Source organism: Manis javanica, chromosome 1 (genome assembly GCF_040802235.1).
Source record: "Manis javanica isolate MJ-LG chromosome 1, MJ_LKY, whole genome shotgun sequence".
NCBI lineage: Eukaryota > Metazoa > Chordata > Mammalia > Pholidota > Manidae > Manis > Manis javanica.
In genome coordinates, this window is record NC_133156.1 from 15,255,056 (window position 1) to 15,279,762 (window position 24,707).

At 34.5% G+C, this 24,707-nt stretch overlaps 1 protein-coding gene across 2 annotated transcripts in view; it reads right to left on the bottom strand.

The window, feature by feature from the left end:
* The window catches only part of UBL3 (ubiquitin like 3), a 69,674-nt gene that overhangs the window by 31,537 nt on the left and 13,430 nt on the right, over positions 1-24,707 (bottom strand). The window lies entirely within an intron of this gene.

Sequence of the window (24,707 nt, forward strand, 5' to 3'; positions counted from 1 at the left end):
AAAAATGATTTAAGTCTGCTGCTCATTTCTGATGACAAAAAGACAGAAAAGGGAGAAAACAACACAGAGGTAAAGTTGAAAAGATACACTGCAAAGGATAAGGCATGTTAGAGGAGGCCTAACAGAAATAATTAGATGATCAAAATTAAGCCATGTGGGATTAAACAAGGTGGCGGCATGAGAGGTGAGGCAGAAATCTCCTCCCAAAACCATATATAACACAAAAATACAGCTAACACAACTAATCGTGAGAGAGCGACTAGAAAGAAAACTGCAACAGACTGCTTACATCTGGGGAAAAGAGGATTATTTTCACTAAGATACGGTTATCCGGTGAAGATCCCTGATCTCCTTTAAGGTCCCCTAACACATCTATGTCCACTGGCTAGGGCCGTGCTGGAGGCGACTCTTCCTTCTGACTCCAGACAGACATTCCAATATATTCCACATTGACATTCCCAATGTATTTTCAAATCTGTAACTTAATTTGTATTGCATACATTACCTACATGCATTTGGGGGGGCAGGTTAATAAGTTCACCTTTTATGGCTGCTTCAAACATCAAATACATATGACCCTTTACTGTAAATTCTAAGACCTTAAAGTTCTGTTAGTTTTGTATTTATATATAAGAAATAATTAGCTTCAAATCAAATAAAATCGCTGACCCTGATCTGTCCTTCTCCTAACCTTTCTCTATTATTCCTACCTTATATATGAGGTCTGCCATACACATAGGCTTATAAATCCTTTGAGTATTAATTAAATTTGCAAGTCACTTACATCTCTTCAATTAGACTGCAAACTCCTCAAGGGCAGGAATCACAATGCCTTCTATTCCTTCCGTGTCTGTACTTCCTTCTACTTCCCCTCCTCACCTTTAGTCAGTTTTTCAGAGTGGGTATTTGTGGTAGCATTATTAAACACCCTTAATGAAGGCATGGTACAAGTACTGAACCAGCTGACTACTCTCCCTAAAGTGCGTCAATAAAATCATCAGGGGGCCATTAGAGAGGAAGAGAAAAATACCATCATTACCATGGTCACCAATGCTGCCTCTACCAAGCAACAGCAACCACCGCAGAGGTGACCTCCAAGAGAAGCTACAGTCCATATGCTTACTAACAATCCTTCTTCCAAACACTCACGGTCCTCTGAACGTCTGGAATCATTCTAAAATGTTTCCAGCCTTTGAACCATTATTATTTTGACAATTTAAATCAGAATAAGGTAGCATGAAGCATGTATAATTAGAAACTGTGGAAAACTAAAACTCTGACGTGATCTTACTATACTGCAGCACAGCCATTATACAAATTACATGTGGACTGCTTCTCAAATGAGGGAAATTAGCAAAGAAAAAACTTTAAGACGCTTATATGTACTCATCAAACTTTACCATTCAAATGATTTTTAATATGCTTTATATTATCATTAGTGGTGAGAATAATAGTATTATTGACTGCTTACCATGTGGCAGAAACTGTGCTAACCATAGTTATGTAAAGCAGATGCTACTGTCTTTTTTCTCCAGGTGAAGAAACCGAGGCTTAACTGAGATTAAACATCCTTAAAGTTAAGTGGAAAACTAAACACAGTTCTAACTATCTCAAGAGCCAAAGATTTTACGCTAAAATAGGGGTTTTTCAACCTGAGCATGATTGGGTTTTAGACTGGGTGTTCTCTGCTGTGGAGGGCTGTTTGGTACACTGCAGCATGTGTGAGTCATCCCCAGCCTACCCACCAGATGCCAGTGGACCCTGCCTTCCCAAACAGTCATGGCAATAAAAAAGTATCCCCAGACATTGTCAAATGTCTGCTGGGGGCAAAATCGCCTTGGTTGAGAAATCACTGGGCTAATGAGTGTTTGAATTTGTTCAGTCATCAAGACCATATTCTTGGAGAAATCCAGGGTAACAGAATAATTTCATATTTTAAACTACTCAGTAAAAAGAGGATATTTCAAATGTTTTGATACAAGACTGATGATATTATATGGTTAAGTAAAAATGTCTTAAAGTAATCTAAACTTAAAGTAGACTAATCATATATTTTTTTACTTTATATACAAAGGCTATGAAATTAGGAGTCTATAACAACAACAAAAACAGAACTTTTTACATGCAGATGAGTGTAAAGCAGTTTCTTTGACCAGATATACATGCTGAAAATTAAGGGAAAAGGAATCAGAATTTACTTTTGGAAGTACTTTCAGACCCAGTTTGGAGCTATTTTCCTCTTCTGTTCTTCATCACCTCCTTTCCATATCATGTATATATAAAGTTTGCCTTCTTATTTTACAAATCACACTGGCTTTTTCTTTTAAGCCTAGAACAATACCATGCATCTTACTTTATTTCAGACTTTGTTTTGAATGACTTCTATTTTCAAAGTAAGCCCAAACCAACTTATAGGACAAAGTTTGTCACAATTTTGGATACTGCGAAAAAAAAGTCCAAAGAATCAAGGTATTTTACACAAGACAGAATCAACGGATTGAGAACTAAATTTCCTCAAGGTTACTACTTATAGGTAGTACTACTAGTATACTACTACTATACTAACAAAGTAATATCCAAAGGTTTCAAGAGTTTATTTTAAAATCCAATTGCTGAGTAGTCACTCCCTGTCAGGTTTCTGTTTATGATTTAAGGATTTTACGTCTCTAAACACCTTACAGTCAATTCAAATCAGTACATCATTGTATGCCACAAACAATTTGAAAGTATCTTTTGAAAAACTAGTTTTGACATCCTCCTTCAGATAGGACAAGAGATACTAACAAAGTAATACTACTGACGGTTTAAATTTCTTCTTATTTCCCCTTCTGACACTAATTGAATGAGTTGAATGAGCTCTTCTGGCCAATGAGCAGACATATTTCAGAAGAGAGAGAGGAGCTTGGGTAATGGAAACCCTTCCAGAAAATCATTTGGTGATTATCATCACCAGCTGAAATCCCTCTTTTACTGAAAGATTCCAATCCCAGAAATTTATTTGATGTAATTTTTTAAAGAAGCAGAAGAAACAAAGCTATGACATATAAAAATGTTTACTTCTAAAAACCTTAACAGTGAATAAAAATATGGCAGACCAACTTAATGGAATATTATGCAGTCATAAAAATTCACAAAATACGGGAAAATTGTGGATGGAAGAAGTCAAGCCAATTTTTGGTGTGATGATACACACCAGTCTGTCCATTTGTTGGAGCAACACTGCCCTACAGACATACATTCATTCTGCATAATGGGTAAGTGATGAAAGCAGTCAGCAATCAACCTGAACCTGTGACCAAATGCAGCCTGAACTCCAACTGAATGGCTGCATTGTGGATGTTTAGCAAGACTTTAAAATTTGGAACATAAAAATTCAGTGACTAGTTTATTGTTCATTTATTTATAGTTACTCCAATTATCAAATTATCATAATTTTTTTTAACCGTCCATGAATGAAAAGTCTACAAATAGGTTCATCTGATACTGAAGGGGAAAATGCTAAAACTGAAAATTTTTTATTAAGAACTGAATTTTAGTATGCTTTAGTTAATTCTTTAAAAGTAAAATAAACAGGTATAGATATTAAACAGATCTTTTAAAAGTAGAAGTTAATTATGATTTGTAAAAAGATGTATTCCGCAAAGGAACAATGGAAGAAGGACCTTGCAATTGGGATCAGAGTACTGAATTTTAAGCTATGATTAAAATTATTTAGGAAGAATTAAAATCTATACAAAAGGAAATTTGTTGTAGAAAGGGGAAACTATGGGTTAGTTGATCTCATTTTTATTTTTTTTTAAATTATGTTTATACAATAAATGAAAGTTAGAAGATGGGGGAAAACAGAGAGGTAAAAACACAGAGGGAAGCAGATGTGAGAGCTGCCTTTGTACTGAGTAGAAAAGCTGTCACAGTGAGGAACAGATAGACAATTCTTAGTAGTTCTCAGGGCAATTCCAGGCACCAATATGAGGCGATTATGAAAACAAACCACTAGAACTGGAAATAAAAGAAAGGTTAGCTTATTAAGAAATTAATTCCCATCCTGGTAAGTATGTTTGCAGAAGGCCAGACAGCTTACTTATTTGATGTACTGGGTAAAAAAACTGGACAAGATCAAGATACCCTGTAAGACCTTTCCAAGTGTTAACTAATGTGTCAGGCAGTGTGCTAGACATTTTGTACAGTTTCTATGGTAACAATAAGGCTCAAGAGTTGTGTTTTTAAAGAATATTTAATATCCTGAGAAAATGATCATTTCGCAATGCTAGTTTTAAAAAGCAAAACATAAAAATGCATTTACAGCATGACAGGAAAAAAATAAGGGAACATGTAAAATATTAATAGCTATTATTTTGGGGATATTATGAATATCTGTGATACTAAGGATTATCTGTAACAGATAATGAGTGACTTAAAATTTCTACTTTGTCCTTTTCTGCATTTTTCAAATTTTTACAATGAGCATCATTTACTTTACAACGAAGATTATGAAACAAGTTTATGATACAATCATTCCACATTGCATTTCACACAAAACATGTGTATGTGGCCTCACATATTATATACACAGACAACAACTTGATTACCTATAATACTATTTCAGGAATCAGAACTAACTCAAAAGAACAAGAAAATTAAATATTAAAACTGTCATCTGATTCAGAAGCAGAAGACAATTTTGCTAAACTAACAAAAAAACAAAACCTCTGTAAAGAGACTACACAATGATTAAAAGGTATTTAAAATCTTTGAACTATTAATATTTATTTTAACATACCCTTATATATCAAATTAGGCATATTTGCCATTTTATGACAACAGAGCAATTAAATGGACCAGCAACTTTCCATAGTATTTCTCGCCTTAGAATTCTGTCCATAAAAAAAAAAAAAAAAACTCAAGTTTTAATTTTCCATGTAAATTTTGAAAGTTCCCAAGCAGGTGTTCCCAGGGCAAAGGAGTCTTAGAATCATCTGGGAAGGTTTTTGAAATTACATGTCTAGTCCTGAACCCCCTTTTGAGAAACACTCTTAGATGAAATCATGGGGATCTCTACTTTGAAAAAGGCCCTTAAATACTGCCATCTCTTTCAGACACCTGGCTACATTTGCTATTCATAGTTTCATAAAAATTAATCTCCTTTAATGTTGAGAAAAAAATCACTCCCTTAGCACAATTGGAAGGAACAGCATGAATTTCATTGCTCTTATGTTTTCAGATAATTTGCCCTCCTATATTTTTTATTGTATGAATGGTTGAAAGTTCACAACATCCAAGAAGTTGAAACAATAGAGCAGAATTTTAAATACTCATACATATCATTTTCATGCAACTAACCCACATTAAATTATACTCACAGGCTAGATTTAAAAATAAATTCTTCACAAGCAATTCTACCTCTGTTGAAAACTACTAAGGTTTTTTTAAAAAACTAGGGGTGTGAGAAATGCTATTCTAAAATAAACTGGTATGTATCCTAAGTAACATCTTATATCCTATATTGGTAAACTCCAGGTAACTTATTCAATTATATAAAATTGTGCCGTGGAATTATAAAAGTTTTTACTCAGACAGCAGGCAGTTATTTCTTCTTTCATGGTTATTGATTGAGTTACTAACCTTTACATGAGTCTACTTTAGAAGAGAAAATAACCAGAAAATATCTATGGGGCTTATCACTCTTTCCAATTCCTACTGACTGCAGCAGCTGCCCAAAATGCTCCATTAGGAAGGATTCTGAAGCCACCCCTTGGCTCAGTGTAACACAAGCTGTGATGAGTCGTCCACATCTGTCCTGAGTGACGGGTAGGGCTGGGAGATCAAGGCGGGGGCAGGGCCAAGGCACAAGGGTGCCACATACCCACGGACCCCAGTCTAATGCCTTTTTTAATTGTAACAAGAGCTTTGCTTCATTATGCATACTAAGTGAGGAGTTCCTCATTTTAAATACAGACTGTATTAAACATTTTCTGTTCAAAGATTTGCCTCCGGTCTCCCATGGCCACACCTGAAAAGAGATACTGGCCTTGGCTTTGTCATCTCTCCTGCCCCAGTGATAGATCTGCATACTCACAGTTCATATTTTGTTTTATGATTGGTGAAGCTGTACTCAATAGCTTGTTTATCAATGGAGTTTTTCGGTCTTACAATAACAACCTTTATCTTTTTTTTCTTACCACAGGGCTGTATTTTCCCAATTACTATTTATAATATGCCATATTAGATCAGTTCAATTGAAATTATCAATGTAAATTTTATGTAATCTAAATACAGACTGAATATTTCTGATGAAAATTTAACATCTGAATTGAGATGTGCTGTAAGTAGATTTCAAAGATCTGTTTTGAAAAAAAATGTGAAATATAATTTTATATTAATTACATGTTGAGATGATAATATTTTGGCTATACTGGGCTAAAATATATTATTAAAATTAGTTTCACCCATTTCTTTTACTTTTTAATGTATCTACTAGAAAACAATATTATTTGTTTTTCTATTATACAGCACTGTATTTCTATTGGTCACTGCTGTTCTTTAAAGAACCATTTTTTACCCAATTGTGACTAGGAGTTATGCCATTCAAAATTCCTATTATACATACTTGGAAAGAGCTATTTATTATACTATTCAATGTCTTCTTTATAAAGACCTATGTATGAAATTTCAGAATTCAGTGTGAAGAAAAAATGTCTTTTTCCTAAACAACTGGTATTGTTTTATTTTACAAACAATGTTAATCTTATAAATGAAGTATCCCTTTTTGCTTTTTACCTACAGGAAGCTCAGAGCCAAATAATAGACAAACTTTAGTAACTGTACAGAATCTTCAGGAATACTTCTCTACCTAACCCTACTTAGTATTATTCAAATTTTCTCTTTGCTCAGATTTTATTTTTCTTTTTGAAAGTCACAGATCTTTATTATTTTTGGAAAGAGGTTGGAAGTCATCTTCAACAAGATCAAAGCCTGGATAAATACTAAAAACAACTTAAGGCAAAGGCAAACTTAGGTAAATAAATATAAAAAACTGCTCAATTCCTCAAAACGTTATTACTTATTTTTTAATTCACTCTGCATAACTAATTCTTTTCAATGAAAATAAAGCAACCTTTAAACAGCAAGCCACCAATACTCTCATATACTTTGGAGAAGGAAAATCAGAGGCAATTTTGAAATAAGATGAAAGTCCTTAGAGGAAAAAGTTGCCATTACTGAGTATTAGCAACACTGTTCTACTTATCTAATGGTAAAAATGTTTAGTCACAAAAGGACTCCAAATCAGGTCCCCTTATTCACAGGAGTTAACTGCTATTCTGAGTGATTAAGTCTAACCTAGGAGGAAACAACAGTATCAGGTCTAACTTAGAAGCTTTAAAAAAAAAAAGTATGTAGCACTATTTGGCTACAGATTTTGGGAAATCTCCTCATTTATTTTACAGCCAATATGAATAAATACAGATTGTTTAATTACTCAAATGTCATAAGACAGCAGATATGTCAAGTAGTTACATATTTCACCCATCAGTCCTTAACTAAAACTGAGCCTACTTGCTAGCTTCAGATGTTATCAAAGAAAACAAACTTATATGTTATCAAACAGAACACAATCTGGAAAAGAAACTCCTGTTAACAACCTGCAAGTTACAACAAGCTTTTATTCTCCACGTGTAAAGACTACTTTATAGAGAGATACGCACCAACTATGTAATCAGGAACAATGATAAGAATTTTATATCTGAGATTCTAAGCCAAATATTGCAAATAGGTCAACTCAATTTATGAACAGTTGCATAATCTATAAATTTCTAACAGAGATAAGTTTAGCATCCTTCAGAATCTATCAAAATATGCTTTCAACAATTCATCAAACATTCACTGAGTACCCATTCTTCCTCAAGCACTGTATTGTGCCCTAGATAACACACATTCCATGCTCCCATTGGAGAGACCAGTATCTGATTAGCACATGGCCAAGTGGACTGTTGTGCAGAATTCAGATCTACAGGGAATATTAAAGCAGTTCTGTAATACACACGGCTGCAGTCAGCTCTAGTTCCAAAAAGGACCAGTATAGAGACTTTTACCAAGATTAATAAATGTTACTATCTAAATTGAAATGCACTTTGGGAAGTTGTGTTTCAGAAAAATCATAAATTAAAACTAAAACTTGAGAAATGTTCTAATTATTTTTATAAATCTAACCCTGCTTCAGTCTGAAGAAATGAATTAATAAGGTATTTATTTCTACACAGAAATGTTATTTTAAGAAAATCAGTTTATCCTTCTTAAGTACATATTGAACAAATTTTTAAAGATCATTATTATTAGTTTCCAACTCACATGAACTGACTTAACCCAGGGCAAAACAAAGTAGCAACTGAAATGTCAATCCAGAGTGACTCAGTACGACAACAGAAATCCTGTGTTACAGGGCACACAGAGTAGCATCAACAGAGTTTACGGGGTCTGAAACAGCATCCCAGAGAAAGGCATTCCTAAACTGAAATCTCAAATAGGAGTTCATCAAGTGGGAAGTGGAAAACACTCTTAAATCTTCTTCAAACTTCTGAGGTCCTCTAGTGTAGATGCTATAAAATTATAAATATACACACTTTGCAAAATTGCCATGAATTACCAATCTGCCATTGTTCAAAGAGCTAAAAGATACTAACATTAAATTACCAAGTTAGAAATGTCCGGGATAAATAAATTTGGGAGAGCCAGAAGCCAAGGAATATATATAATCCATAGCAAGACTAAAAATATCCTCATTTAATTCTCAGTCTTCTGAATGCCTTTTAATCCCCAAATATGTACTATCTTCTCAACTCAGAACCATGAAACAAAAACTCAGGCAATGTTTCTAGTATTTTGCAGAAATTCTCAGTTGTCCTTCCTGAACTGCATAGAGATCTTATACCAGATGGGTTCCATACCCAAGCAAACAACTAGCTTTACCATTCATAGGCTGAGTGGAGGGATTCCAATCCAAACAAAAATAGAACTCAATGGAAAAATGTCTGGTGAACTCCCTAATGCAATGAAGGAAATCCATATAGTCCTACCTTAGATTTATCTTCTGGGGCCAACTCAATTTATGAACAGTTGCATAATCTATAAATTTCTAACAGAGATAAGTTTAGCATCCTTCAGAATCTATCAAAATAATCAGCCTCTGAACAAAGCCATCATAAATATTATTTATCACACAATGATGTCTTTAGGATCTATTAGGTAGGTGCTCAGGAGTATTTTCCCTATATTTTCAAGATGGTATGCTAGCATTCCTGCCATTTTTTTAGGATTTCTTTTGTAATCTATTTTAAAATAAGAAAATACAAATGAAAGCATTTTGTTAACTGTAAAGCACTCTATGCCACAACTCTGTTGGTATAATTTAATAATATCAATGTCATGTTACTTTGCATAGAGTCCCTTTATCCTCTCGGCTAAAGCAATGAGGTATTGAAATACTTGACTAGATAATGGACATTCTATAATGTATATACATTTTAATCATAGAATTTAGAGAATTTACTTCTGACACCAAATAATGCTAAGGAGTTTTTATCATAGAGCCTGCCTGTTGTGGCCACCTAGAGAGTTTATCTCTTGGTATATGATATACAATCAGTTTCAAACTGTGTCTAAAATAGAGCAACTCTGCCATCAATGTTGAGCTCTGGAAATCTTCTAGGAATAAAGTTTACCAATTTAGTTACAAGAATTGGTGTGTTATTTTTGCTGTTTGGAGACCTTCATTGTTATTTTCTTGGTCTTGGGCCAAGTTCTAGGGAGCAGAGATTACTGTATAGATAACCACTAGGTAAAATTAGGGGTTATACATTCTTTGTTGTATCATATCTTAGCTGCATGCAATAATCCTCAAGAGAAAGACAAAACTGTGGCATGCATGCTTTAAACATTTTGTCCCTGGACATTTTGTGCTGAGGACAATTCAATTCCAAGCTACAGTGCTAAATGCTAAGCCACTCCCATCTTTAAAATCAAGGGTAGAAGGTGAATACATGGATTTAATTTCTTGCCTACTATATTTTATTTATTTTGGAAAAAATGAACAAAAGCATTTTCATGTTTAGATTTGGGGAAACATCAATATGTGGAAAGACTACTAGTTACCACAGTTCAGGATACTGTCATGTTTAAAATTAAAATACAAATTGTAATAACTAAATTTCAGTTTGTTTCCTTTGCCTCCTGTTTGATAGATCTTTGGAAGCAGCAGTAACCTTGAATTTGAAAAAATATGATTTAAGGTATCCAGGCTTGCTCTTGTATGTTAATCATTGCCTTATCCTCTCCCCACCTTTGGGGGAGGGAATATGATGATAAAACTACGTGCACTGATGGGAATAAGAGAATAGGTCAGGAAAGGAACAGAAAAACAGCCATAGCTAATTAGTTTAAAGTACTAGAAAGGAAAGGATTTCTAGAGTTTTTGGTTATTTAAGTGTCCACCTGTGATCAAACCCTAAAAGCAGAAAGTAATCACACAAAAGACTCCAGTCAACAGATCATCAACTTTCTTAGAATGGATACTCACGTGCAAATTCATAGGTGCACGTGGCAAATCCCTACTCTGATCCAGAACTATGCCAGGGTTTTGAAGAGATGGAAGAGCAGGGAGCTGGATAAATGGCGGCCAGACATGGAGAAATGCTTCCTCTGTAAACCAAAGATTCCAACTTAAATTTGACTCAGGTAATTTTTTTAAACTTGCTTTTATTCAGTTCAAGAGTTATAGAAAAATAGCTTCTAGCTTGAACTGTTTGCAAAAAATTATTTTTAGCTCTCCATTCACCCTTAACTGTGTCAAGGAGTGAAAAAGGAAGTTAATCAAAAAAGCTTTAAAAATGAGAAAACAGCAACACTTTCGGTTTAGTTCACAAACACAAGTGTTCTAATTCAGATCCAGAAGTCTAAATTTAGACTGACTAAGGAAAAAATGATACTATCATGCACATCCTCTTCAGTCCGGAAGAGAAAGTTAACCGTATCTGTAAAGCCTTCAAACCACAGGAATTCAAAGACACTTAACATCAATTATTTAAATAACAACTAATGTATTGCAGAGCAAAGGAACAAGAACTATTTAGGTCACTTGACCAGAGGGACAAATATTATTTTATTTTCTTCCTTTTCCTTTCAATAAAAAAGGAAGACAGCAACCTAATGATTTCCCAAATTAAAGCCAATCAATCACCTGAAGGATATTCTCTGTTCAAGAAGTATTTCTACATCTTGAGACAACTTCTTTAACCTTTCAAAAAGTTACTTTTGTAAAAATTTCTTACTTCACATAATACATATAACACAAGTGTTTGTGCTCAACATGTAGTAGCCAATGTGTAATAGTCTGTATATTCTGACAGCAAAGTCAGAATACTTTTTATTTAATTTAGAGGTAAGAGAGAAAAACCGAGAATCTAGGAATATTGTCCAAAGTAGGATTAAAAAAGAACTTTCCTATACCTTTTCCACTTTTCAGTGTTCATACCACAAAAAAACACTTTAATGGTAAACACTTTTTGAAATGTAAATTTTTAGGTGCTTTCAGTTCAAATTGCTAAAAGGTGGCATAAAAATTTGTCTTTATATGCTTTATATCTGTATGATTGGTAATATTAGATAATTGACACTCATTTTGAACCTGTGATGAGTGCTGTGGTTGCTTTTAAAAAGTCATTGTATCTCATGCATATGAAATATCTTATGTGAAGTGATTTGGGGATTTATTTAAAAATAATCCAGGAGGAGCACGTAGAGCAGGTCACAGATAAAACACTGACCATGAGCAAGTCACTGTTGACGCTGGGTTATGGGATACGTGGGGGTTTCATTATACTAGCTTCTTCACTTGTGTGTTTATCTGAAATTTTTCATAAACTTAAAGTAAGTGTTTACAAAAATCCCATCTAAGTGACTCTCAATGTTATAAACTAAAAGAGCTGAGTCAAACTGTAAAGATAGTCATTTAGCTTTGGAGCAGAAAATGAGAAATACACCTAGTCAGTGTAAAAGTTGGAAGTAAGACAAGTAAGGTTTTTTGTTACAGTGTGCATCCACGCCAGTGACCTGGAATAAAGAAACATGGTTACAGACTTCAAGAGAAATACAGCCACCTGTGAACACAAGAGTCTGCCAAGTCCATAAACCAAAGGAGGTTGTTATAATGCTATTTGTACAAATCTGGAAAAATTTAATCTACCTATTCATGAAATTAGAAGATGTGATATAATAAAGCAATTACATTTTCTGTTACTAACCCTAGATAATTACTGTTTGCTTATAGTAATGAATTAAAATACTAGGGCACTGCAAATTACGTCAGTTTTTTATGAGTTTTCTAAAATAAAATGTGCTCCTTTCCACTAAAAAGGACATCATTTTTTTTTAAAGGTAAAGTTAGAAAAAAATCATATTAGTAATTTGGAGGGAATCAGTTTAGAAAAGAATCCAAGGACCTTCTACACATCCCCTTCAAAAGAATAAGCAACACTCATTAAAGTCAAAGGCTGATTAGAAGACCTGAGATCTCCAATCACAGGGGATTTAAGGACAGTAATCCCTTTCCCATCCCTTAACCCCAAATTTTTCCACAGACAACTGCAAGGATAAAATGTCAACCAATTTAGAAATGTAAAGGAGTCTATTAAGTATAAGCATAATAGAATGATTTAGGGTGTTTGGATAGGCCTAACAATGTCTCTTAATTTACAGGTACTTCCAACACATGGTATTTTTTCTGTCTTTTCTGGTAAAAAGCCTTTCTAATGAAGACCCTAATGATAGTGATATGTTAGTGACCTGGCAAAGATGATGTACCAGAGATTAGCAGAATCTCACTGAGAGGTCATCAGACTTTCTATAGTAACATAGAATGAATTGTAGATATAGACTACTCCCGGATTCCTTGCAGTCCTGGATTTATTTTATATTTGTGGTTCCTGTATTTGACATTTAAAAACATTATAGTCAAGAAGCGGCTTTTTTTGAGTTATCATCCACTCTACTTTTGTTCTTTCAATCTAAAGAATCACTTACGGAAATGGCGCAAATCAATACGTTAGGCTACAACCATCACATAAACAGCAAATTTAACTGCATACTAAAGATGTTAAGGTCAACCCTTGAGCTCATTTGCTATTATTTGTTAAATGAATGCTTAAATGAATGAACTTTTGGGCTGTCCTCCCTCTCTTGGCAAATTCACGCATATTGATGTAATAATCTTTTCTTTAATCAAATGCCGACATTGAAGGCCCTCTTCTTTCCTGAGGGCAACTTCACTTTCTTATTGGGGTTAAAGACAGGTCAAAGATGACTCTCATGTTCGTACATTATTTGCTCTTTTTAAAGATAATTCTATAAGCTTGATTATATGCCTATGCTATGTAGTCTCCAAATTTATGTAAGATCCAAAAAGTTAAAGACCAGTGACAGCATACATGATGAAAATAGCAAAATATGGATGCTAACACTGACAGAGCAGAAAAATCACAAAAAAATAAAACTAAAAGCATTGCGATCTGCGGCTATTTGGAATGTAAGCCAAGAAAACAAAAAAAAGCAGAGATTTCATTAGTGCAATGAGAGAATTATGTAAACTGGGTAACTGCACTGTCCAACATAACAGCCATCAGTCACATGTAGCTATCTACATTTAGATTAATTTAAATAAAATTTTAAAATTTCAGTTCCTCAGTCACACTAGCCACTTTCAAGTGTTTAATAGCTACATGGACAAGACAAAGAACATTTCGATCCTTACAGAAAGTTCTACTGGACGGAGCTGCAGTGCTAATTCAACATTCACTGAGTATTCTCTATATAATAAGCACAGTGCTAGGTACATGGGGAAGATGAGTAAGAAAGGCTTTTCTCTTTGCCCTCAAAGAGCAGTCAGTCAGTCAGGTAGAGGAAACAGGTAACAATATTTACAAGTGCTGTACATACAAGAGGCAATAACATTAGGAGAAAGTAACTGATTAAGAGGTCTGAGTCTGAATTCTGAGCAGTTAGCTAGGATTGCAGCTCTTTTACCCAGCTTTTCTGCAGATGTGGTCTTGTTCATCTCACATTATGAGGTATTGTAAGTGATGCTGAGACTCACCACAACCTAGTAATCTCTGGGCTGTCAGAACCAGAGATGCTGAGACCTAAACAGGATTTATGTTAGCTCTGTCTCTCTGGTCTCGGTGCTTTACACTGCTGGCATCCTTGACGCAAAAAGCCATCCTGCCATTCTGGCTATTTTTCCCTTGGTCCTTCCTAGAAGATAGCTTTGCCTCAACTGTAACTTTTGGTTTGGAGCTCCCAGCATTTGCTATACTTGTAGTGACAAATGCTTGACAAATATAAGGCATTACCAAAGAATTAACACTACAGTTGAGAACAAGTCTCAGATGAAAATGGAACAAGAAAGGAGACAGGATAGATGGGATTCTAAACAGAAAGGGAAGGCCTAAGCAAGGATGAAAGAGAGAAGCATAGCATTAACAAAGATTTGTGGGCAAGCAGCGGGTTCAATACAACTCAAACATAGGGTACATACAAGGGGCAAACCGCAGGAGATGAAACTGGATAGTAGCCCAACTGCTAGAAGCTTTAATGCCACCACCTAAAAAGCTTGGCCTGGGTTAGCCTGTGAGTGATTGCCAGCCATTATACTAAGTAGACTAGTCAAATGATGACATCTATGCTTACGAAAGACAAACCTGAAAAGGAGATAGTAGTGAAAAAGGGGGAATGACATCTGGATATAGACCTGGTTGAAGGTAGTGGAGATAAAGAAGAAGAAATTGATTGAGAGACATTAGAGAAAACTGATTGGCTTTGACTATTGACAGAACCTATGAGGCACAATGGCATCCAATAAATGTCTGTTGCATAAATTAGTAAGGAAGATAATGATCACTTGATCACAGAAGGGCCAAAAATAAAAACCACAAGCAACACAAAAATTTAAGGGAAGGATGGCGGAAGAAATAGAGAAACTGAGAAGGAACAAAGAAATCAAATGAGGCAATATTCCCTCTGCCAGGAATGTGATTCCCCAAGATACCTGGATGGCTTGCTTCTGGTGCCCTCAGACCCTTGCACAAATGTCAACATTGTTGCTCTTCCCTGGTCACACTACTTAAAATTGAACAACACAGGAATACTCTCTTAGCACTCTCCAGCTCCATTTCCTGGTTTATTTTTTCTGTAGTATTTATTAGTATCTACCATGCTATATTTTTTTATGTATTTATTTTGTTTAATGCCTGTCTCTCCACTACTTAAATGTAAGCTCCATTAGGGGAAGAATTCTGTCCATTTCATGCACCACTGCTCACCAGAGCCTCAAAAGGGCCTGGCATATAGCATGTGCTCAACAAATACTTATTGACTTGACTGAATAATGCCAAGAAATAAAAAGATCAGGATTATTATATGTAGTTTAAGAAGTACGGACATAAAACAATGTCTAACATGGAAACTCTACTGATTATTCTGAGTGCTAAAATTAAAAATCTGTGTAAGAGTTCTTTAAATATAAAAGGCTAAAAAATGTTTTCTTCAAATATGTATTTACTATATGTATTCAAATGTATGTAATTAATTATAACATTTCCTCCATTTGTAGCCAAAAAAGTAATCAGAGGCATTTTACAGCTTGAACAATCACTCAAAATACTTGATAGCCACACAGCAAATCCACTTCCTCAATTATTTAAGTTCTGTTAACACTTTCTCAACTTCCATTACAAACTTCTAATTTCTTTTCTGACATTTTGGCTATTACTGTTAAGCAAAGGCAAGAAGCTAAAGTTGAAATACCTTATTATTAGTACAATCACAGCCGTTAGCTTTACGATACGTGAAGAGGGTATGACAGAAAGGCAGGTAAAGAATGATCAAAAAGTTCAAAAAGTAAAAAAAAAATCCAAGAACACAAAAAGCCCACCTAGCTGGCTCACTTAAGGAAAATCACCTAACATCATTAAACCTCGCTTTCTTCATCAATAGAATGCAGCTAACACTAGCACCTACCTACTTGATAGGCTTGTTCTGAGAGATTTTTTGGAGGACTAAATCTGTTTCAAGTAATAAGCTTGGCACAGTGCCTATAACAGTCATTTATTCCTTTAATCCACAAATGTTTATAAAGAACCTACTATACAAAAGGCCCCATACTAGGTACTTGCTATAGGAGCAAATGAAAGATATAACCTACCCTCCCAGAATCCATGGCTTACTGGGAAAGACAAACACGAAAATTACAAGGCATGAGTAAGTTTTACAGAGGCAGGCAAGTCCTGAGACAGAAACCAAGCAAGTGAGGGGATTCAACTGGATTTGTGGGCAGGTAAAGTATTCTTGAGGACAGAAAAGCTCAGAAGGCATTATCCATAAAATAGAGGACATAGAAGTATATTGGTAGGTGTTTTAGGAAAAGGGACTGATACGTGCAAAGCCTCAGTCAGCTGTGGGAAGGAGCTGGTGGTTTGGTTGAGGAAATGAGAGGAACCCAGTATGATTGAAGTAGAGTAAACCAAATGAGATAAGATCAGAGAGACAGGCAGGAGCCCGACGATGACTCGGAAGGACCACGGTAAGGATTTGTGCCTTTTTTCTACAGGGACTTATTCTTTAATGGAAAGCTGCTGAAGTTTTCTGTTTCTCAAAGGGAAAGATAATCCAATTTATACCTCATAAAGATGACTCAAGCTATTTTTGGAAAATGTATTACAGGGGAATGTGAATGGAAGTAGAAGAATTAGTTCCAAAATTAATGCAGTAGTCCAGAACAGAGATGGTGCTTGCAATAGGATGGTAGTATGAAGATGAAGTGAAGTTGATGGATTCCAGATATGTTTTGAAATGGGCTGGATTGGGGAGATGAAGGAAAGGAGGAATCAAAGATGACTCCTAGATGTCTGACTTAGGCAAGTGCTTGGCTGATGGTGCCATGGTAAGTAATATAGTTAAGCATCTAATTAATTTTAATTATTTGAACTACTATTAGGATAGAAGAGAGAGGGAGGGAGATGGAGAGAGGGAGGGGGAAGGGGGAAGAGAGAGAGAGAGAGAGAGAGAGAGAACTGGTGATCCTATAGCCAGAACAGCAACAAAGAAAGAAATAAAAAGTAACTAAAGCACAAAATGAAATGCAGTCAAGCTATGAGAGAACAGTAATGCCAGACCAAATTTCCCATTGAAAACAACTGTAAAAGTGAGATAAAATAGAAAAGAAAGAAACAAGCCCCCTGTCTGCGGGCACAGAGAGAGCAACTAAGTGAGCCAGGACACTGGGAGCCAAGAGCCCACAGAGAAGGGAAGGACAGTGAGAAGATCCCATTTTTACCCTTGAAGTATTTCCCCATTTAGCAGTACAGGGCAAAGGCCTAGCAGAAAGCAGCATTCCAGAGTTTGTATTAGGCCCACTGGGTTGGGAAGACAAAAATTGGAGTCCTGTACTCCCAAGATACCCAGGAACTGAGAACGCTGGATAAAAAGGAACCTCAAAGAACGAGCCCAGCAAAATTCTGCTCAGGTTTGCCTTCCAGGAATGTGCTCTATCAAAACCAACATGGAATATAAAAGGTTTAAAACAGGAATATGCCTAAAGTAAAAACACTGATTTTATATGAAAGTAGAGAAAATTAAACATATATTATGAAAGAACATTTTGTCTAGACACAATGAACTGCCACCTTAAATTCATAAGCAAAAGATATAATGCCTTAGTTTTCCTCAGTAGAAAGAACATATTCTTCTCAAAAATTCAGTCACAGAAAATTGCCTATCAAATAGTGACTCTGTGCCATCTTACTACACTGATGGACAGTGACTGCAATGGGGTGTGGGGGAGGACTCGATAATATGGGCGAATGTAGTAACCACATTGTTTTTCATGTGAAACCTTCATAAGAGTATATATCAATAATACCTTAATAAAAAAAAAAATAAAATTGCCCATGTATATACCTTATTTAGACCATAAAAAAATGCTACTAGGTTTGAATCAGTCAAGAGAATCTACACTGTAATAGCAGTTGTAGTATAAAAACAAAACAAAATACCCTAAATTCTGTAACATCTTACTATAACTGACAGTGACTACAATAAAGGGGGTGAGGATTTAATAATATGGGTAACTGCTGACCCACTGTTATATATTTGAAACCAACGTAAGATTGTACATCAATGATACTTAAAAAACAAACTTGAAAACACTAAATCCATTTACAAATCAATCTGTTACAAAAATATAAAGCAAGAATAGTTTCTCTATTCAAAGTGTTAAGTTTATAAGGAAAAAATTATACTGTATAATATATACAGAAGAGGACTCAAGGTTTTGACAAATTTAAAGATAACTTGCTTTTCTTTTAGCAATAACACATTTCACATTCACTAAATTGCTCCAACCCACAAGTTACATAGTATTTTGCAAAGATATATAAAATAGGCATCATCTCTGCTCAACCTTGCTAACTCACACCAATAAGCAGGGACTGCCTGGAGCAAGGTGCTGGGAAAGAATCTGAGGTACTGTTTAGGGAAGTGCACCTGAGGGATTTAGCAATGTTCACTCAAACATGGTAAGGGGAGAGGGCTTAGTATTTTCATCACTACTGCCATCATACCCAAATTCCTATACTAACTCTACTTTTTGCTAGCTCTATGACCTCAAACAAGTTCCTTACCCTCTCTGAACCTAAGCTGTGAGAAAGTAAAAAGCAGCTGATAATCACACTGTGATATCCCTAAAAAACACGGACAAGGCCAACGGAAGACCGGCAAGTATCAAAATTTCTCTCACTGCCACATTATGGCTCTAAAATGACTAACACTGAACCCCAGACCCATGCATTTCTCTTGCCTTGTAACACAGACAGCTTAGAGATCTGATTGCTAATCCACCTCCACCTCAGAAATTACAGATGCATTGCTGGTGGTCTTCACCTGGTGGGCAAAAGCAGTTTCTCTATCTATGTATCAATTGTATTTATCCAGGGATACGGTCATATTAAATTAATTGTTATCACATAAAATGCCAAGCATCTGCCTAGTAATTAGCAAGTACCCAAAAACTATTAACTTTTCTCCCCTATGAGCTCAAAATAAAGCTGTACATATAAAAACTGTCTTTTTTAAATCATCTACTTAGTTCTTCACTATCAAGAATCTACACCTCTTCAAAACATGGTTAAAAGCCAGAAAATAGGCCCTTCAAGTAAACAGAACTCTGAGCAACCAAAACAGAGCCATGATCAAGTCTGTGAAATGAAGATCGTGCACTTTATAGGGTAACTCCTGAAAATACCACTCGGATACCATTTGCTTACTTTTAACATACTTTATTCTAATAAACTCTGAAAAATCTGATTTCCACATGCACACAAATTAGAAATCAGCAAATGTAAATAGGACAGATAGGTAGGCACACTGACAACAGAAAAATGTAATTGCTCAACAAAGCATGGGACAGAAAAACTATAAATATCAAACACCAGAAGCTAAAGTGCTTAGAATCTTAAGTTATCTTGTGCAACAGCTTCTACTTCTTTAATGAACATCACAACAATACCTGAGCACACACCTCCAATATATGTGTATTTGTTCATAAATTATATATTCTAGGTATATCATATAAAACATACTAAAACAGAAATTAAAAGATTAAACCATAGCTTTAAATTATTTTAACTATTAATTACTTTAAATATTAATTTATTTTAATCTTGTAATCACTAAAAATAATATTAATATATTAAGTGAGAGCACTGATATTGAATACATCTCTTTATTAAAACCTTGCTTTTCCCAGTTTGTGAAGGTTATTGTATTATGAGACTTAAAGTTTTACGTCACAACTGAAAAACCTAGCTCACAAATATGCATAGATTCAGACAGAAAAATATGTCATTTATTGGTTTACTAAATCATAACTTTCCTATTCTATCACTAAATATGCACAAGTTTTTGTTAAAAGTTAGTTTACCTGATGTTAGTGTGTCAAAAATTTTATTCTTCCTGATTATTAGTTTTGCAAACTATATAAAATGTGTTACTTTTTATGTTTCCAATAAGTGGGTCCAAAGACCACTGAAATTCTCTGTAAGAAAGATTTTTCAACAGACTGGAAATACTTAACCATGTTTTCAAAACGTTCTCTCCATAATATTAATTTCCCCTGAGAAGCAGGTATTCTTACTTATTGGTTAAAATGTCCATTTTGTCTTGAAGAGACAAACTTAGTGCTTGTTTTCTCAAAAACACCTGCTACATAGTATATTAATGATAGCTTCTTGTCATAATGGAAAAGATCAGCATCTAGAAGAGTCATCTTTTGTAAAATAAAAATGTGTAATTTGGCTTTGAGTTCAGTAACTCCTTGAAATACTTTGACAGTGAACCTCTCCTCCCCATCTCAATATAAAGTATTACAGATTCTTTGTAAAAGTATTTTTAAGGTAATTATGTAATATAGTATAAAAGAAAAACAACAGAAACTTGAGAAACCAGGTAATGATGTTGTCCTCTACAATACAGAGTTCCCACATCTTCTCTCAGCAAACCACCTTCATTGTAACCATCTGAATGTGGACCCAGGAAAGCCTCAGAGGCCAACCCATATATTAATTCAAAAGCTCAATTCTTCCCCCTTTTTAGAGCACAAAATAAACAAATAAAAGTTTTAGTATTTTTATTCTCAACATCTCAACCGACTTTCCTCAACTCACTCTGTAAACTACTGATCTCGTGCAGGGGCATGGGCTGAAGGTATAACAGTTGTAACTTATAGAATAATGATGCTACGTTACACAGAGAAGAACTCAATGAATGCTCACTGAACTGAATCAGTATTATTCAAATGATAGCTCTAAGTCACCAAAAATATTAAATTATGTGTAACATATTACACTTAAGTAACAGGACAGTAATCCAAATTGTTAGATTGGGATATTTCTAAAAACAACCTGCATGTATTCAGAAAATTTACTGATTCAGAATGACTTACTGCCCAGGGATTCCAGTTACCACGAATTCTATGGTTACTTCCAGTTTCCTCCCCCAGAATGAAAGGCATTCTTAAGGACTATATGTAAAAAGTATAAACTTCATCTCCTAAAATACATTTATTGTTCCATGTTATAAAAACTAGTAGAGCCATCAATACTTAACCACTAATTTAAAACAACTCCAAAGCTTAAATGTATTTTTCATACTCAAAGTGGTAATAGAAGCAGACATCATACACTTTGTATTTAACACCATTTAGTAGTAGTAGTGGGAGCAGTATTTACTTTTTCCATAAGTAACAAAGAGAGTAATACTTCATGAGTCAAGAAAATCACTCAACAATTTTTAAATGTTTATTCTGTTTTAGAAATTATGGAAGATACAATAAATATAAAACACATATCCCATATAAATTTGACATTGTTTAAGAAGAATCTCAAATACATTGACAGAAAATGGTTCACAGGATGTTAAGATCACTGTGGGGCAGAATGAATTAAAAACCATTTTCACAACAGAGAAACACGAGCTGGAGTTGGATTTAGCTCTAGAAAGGAAAAGTCATTCAAAGCTGAAGGAAATGATTTGTCATTTGTTTTCTTAATAAAAATTTCTAAATCAAGAACACCAGGTATAAGATATACTCAAGTAAAACAGTTTGAGGAACATTCCAAAAGAGATATATTATTTCTTAAACTATTCATCAAGTCACACATTTATGTAAATGGTACTTATCTACCTTTTAGCTCCATAAAGCCTTCCAACTTAACACTTGAAACAAGAAAAGAAAAACTGAAAGGACCTGTAAGTTAAGAGAAAATTTGGGCATTAAATCTCAATATACTTTTTTCAAAGTTGAAAATTTTCTATTCTCTGGACCTTTTTTAGCATGGCATTTTCCCCTAGTATACTTTACATCTGTCATTTTTCTTAACTTGGAAAAAAAAGTTCCCTTTAAAAGGAAATTCATCTTAGTTATTTCTCGTCCACCAGAGGGCTCCAATATTTCTTCCACAAATGGAAGAGATAACATTACAATAAAAATATTCATTAAGCACTGAAAAAACTCAAATTATCATTATCTCATTTAACTCCACCTTAAAAATTGTATCTGCTACAATTTCTACATTAGTAAAAAGATACAGGGTTTTTCTTTAACTGTTTTATCATCCAAAGTGTTTCAAATGCCAAAATTGCTTTGCCATTATTCTCACACTAATTGCCAATTTCTCTCTTCCGTAGGGTTTTCATTTTGTAGATATCATAAAGTATAATTTTAGTCCAAAGCTCTAAATAGGATCTCAGATGTTTTGTGTAATACTTTTATAAATATAGTAATTTATTTCTTAATAACTTTCCCATTCCAGAAAACAAAATTACTACCTTATTTATTAACCAGCCTTAGGCCTCATTACTTACAGAAAGAGTAAACATTTTCTTTCTAAAAACCTATAGCTTTAACATAATTCATGCTTCAGTTATAAACAATGAATATTGTCCCAAGATGAACTATGATTTGGACCGAGAAAGAAAATAAAGGAAATGAATTATTTAAATACAAATAATATAATGATATCCTGTTCAGATATTTTGAGATTTTTTTTCACAAATAAGTGATTACACTAGAATGTTAGTAAGTCCTATTTCAAACTCAATCACTCTTTACAAAAGAAAAGCCGATATTTAATGTAAATACATTTATATTATTTACAGGACATATTCAAATTATTTTTAAGAGTACAGCAAATCCATTCAGTAGGCTGCCACTCCCCCTCCAAAAAGACTGATTTGCTAAATTTGGACTACTGAAATAAAGAGTCTTTATGGTAAACACAAAAATGTATTGAATGTTTTAAAATAAATTTTAAATGAGTTATATTTACAAAGCAAAGTAAGATTCTAAGAAATCAATTTCACAGTGAGTCACAATCATTGCCATAAGAAGATTTTACCAAAAACATCAATTGATTTAGCAATTACACAGCTCAAGAATGAATTATCTCTAATGAAAACATGATAGGAATAATAACTTCATTGCCCCACCTCATCTCCCAAATAGGATTTTCCAGACAACTGACACGCACCATTAAAACATTAAAAAAGCATAACATTTGTTTCTAAACAGCACATACTAGCAGTCACCACTAGAGACTAGAAATTTTTACTGCAACTAGTAAAAATGTATGTATTCATACTTGCAAGAGTATGTATCCTGATCAATTCAGTTATGTTGCAAGGGAGATGTCAGATTGTGGAAAGAGGTGGAGGTGGGGAGGCTGAGACTGTTCAAGATTCAGAATGATAAAATAGTTCTCACTTGAATGTAAACACAAACAAATATGATACATTAAATCAACAACTTCTGACCCATATTTGCCTTGCTCTATTTCAGAAAGTTGAAAATTCTAGACACATATCAAATGAAGGCACTTTTTAAGCAAAAATGCAATGTAAGTAACAGCAAATGAAGGTTTAAAAATCTTCAACATTGGGGGGAAAACCTCATAACCTCTAACAAGTTGAACAGCAAGAAAACGAGACATAAAAAATACTCAGAACAATCTAACCCGAGCTGTACTTCAGACACACTCTGAAATAGCATCATCAGGGCATTATATGTTTATTACATAATACTGCTTTGCCCTTGCATATCACCTTTAATCAAACGATCTCAAAGCACCACATCATAGAGGCCTTAAAATACAGTCTAAAACAGAAATAGTTGTATTTTGTAATTGCAGCTATTAATAAAACTTTGCCCTTACTTCCTGGTCCCAACATTCCAACATTTGCTTCCAAACCTTCTGACTTGCCAGTATTCCCCACATAATTTCAATTTGTAACTGATGCTACGCACATACCAGCTTTTCTTCATCACAGGGCCTAAAGAAAGTAGTCACACTGTTTTAACGACACAAATCCATTCCATTCCAACTTCTGTGCCAGAATAAATAGTACTTAGAGTGAACATATCTTGCAGTGTGCATGATGATATAAAATGGAGGCTTTATGGAGCGCAAATCTTTGCTGGAGGTGATGAACCACAGATCACTCATCAAGCAGGGGAAATAGCATTTTCCAGCTCAATCCAGAAACCTCTCCAGGCAACCTCCAGAGGAAACCAAGTCCAGCTATCCTTAAGAGGGCTGGAGACGATTCTCAACTGTGCACACCAGGATGGAAGGGAAAACTAAAAGAACAATGCACGAGTTTTAAGAGTCAGGAAGGAGAGTCTAAGTAAGGTTGCTGAGTGTGGTTCCTTTGCGTTTAAATAGTACAATAATTGGGAAATCAAACACAAGCAAAATGTTTTTAAACCAAGGTCAAAAAAATGCCGCAGTCATTTTTTTTAATCTGTAAATGAGGTTCACTTGTACAGACACATCTGACATTTTAAAATTTAATTATCATCAAAGTTTAATTTTATTTTTTCGCTGTAATTCACGAATACTCAGGTGTTAATGTAAGCATAAGTATGTCAACTTCAGTTCTTTCATAAGCACGATTATCAGTCTCCTCGTTAATCACATTTTGTTTGTCCCTAGGACTGCAAAGTGTAATTTCAACTCACACAAACCCACCTCCCATTTCTGTTAGCCTACATGGTTACTGTTAGTCAACAGATTCCACAATGCCGACCTTTAATAAACAAAAAGAAAAGCGTC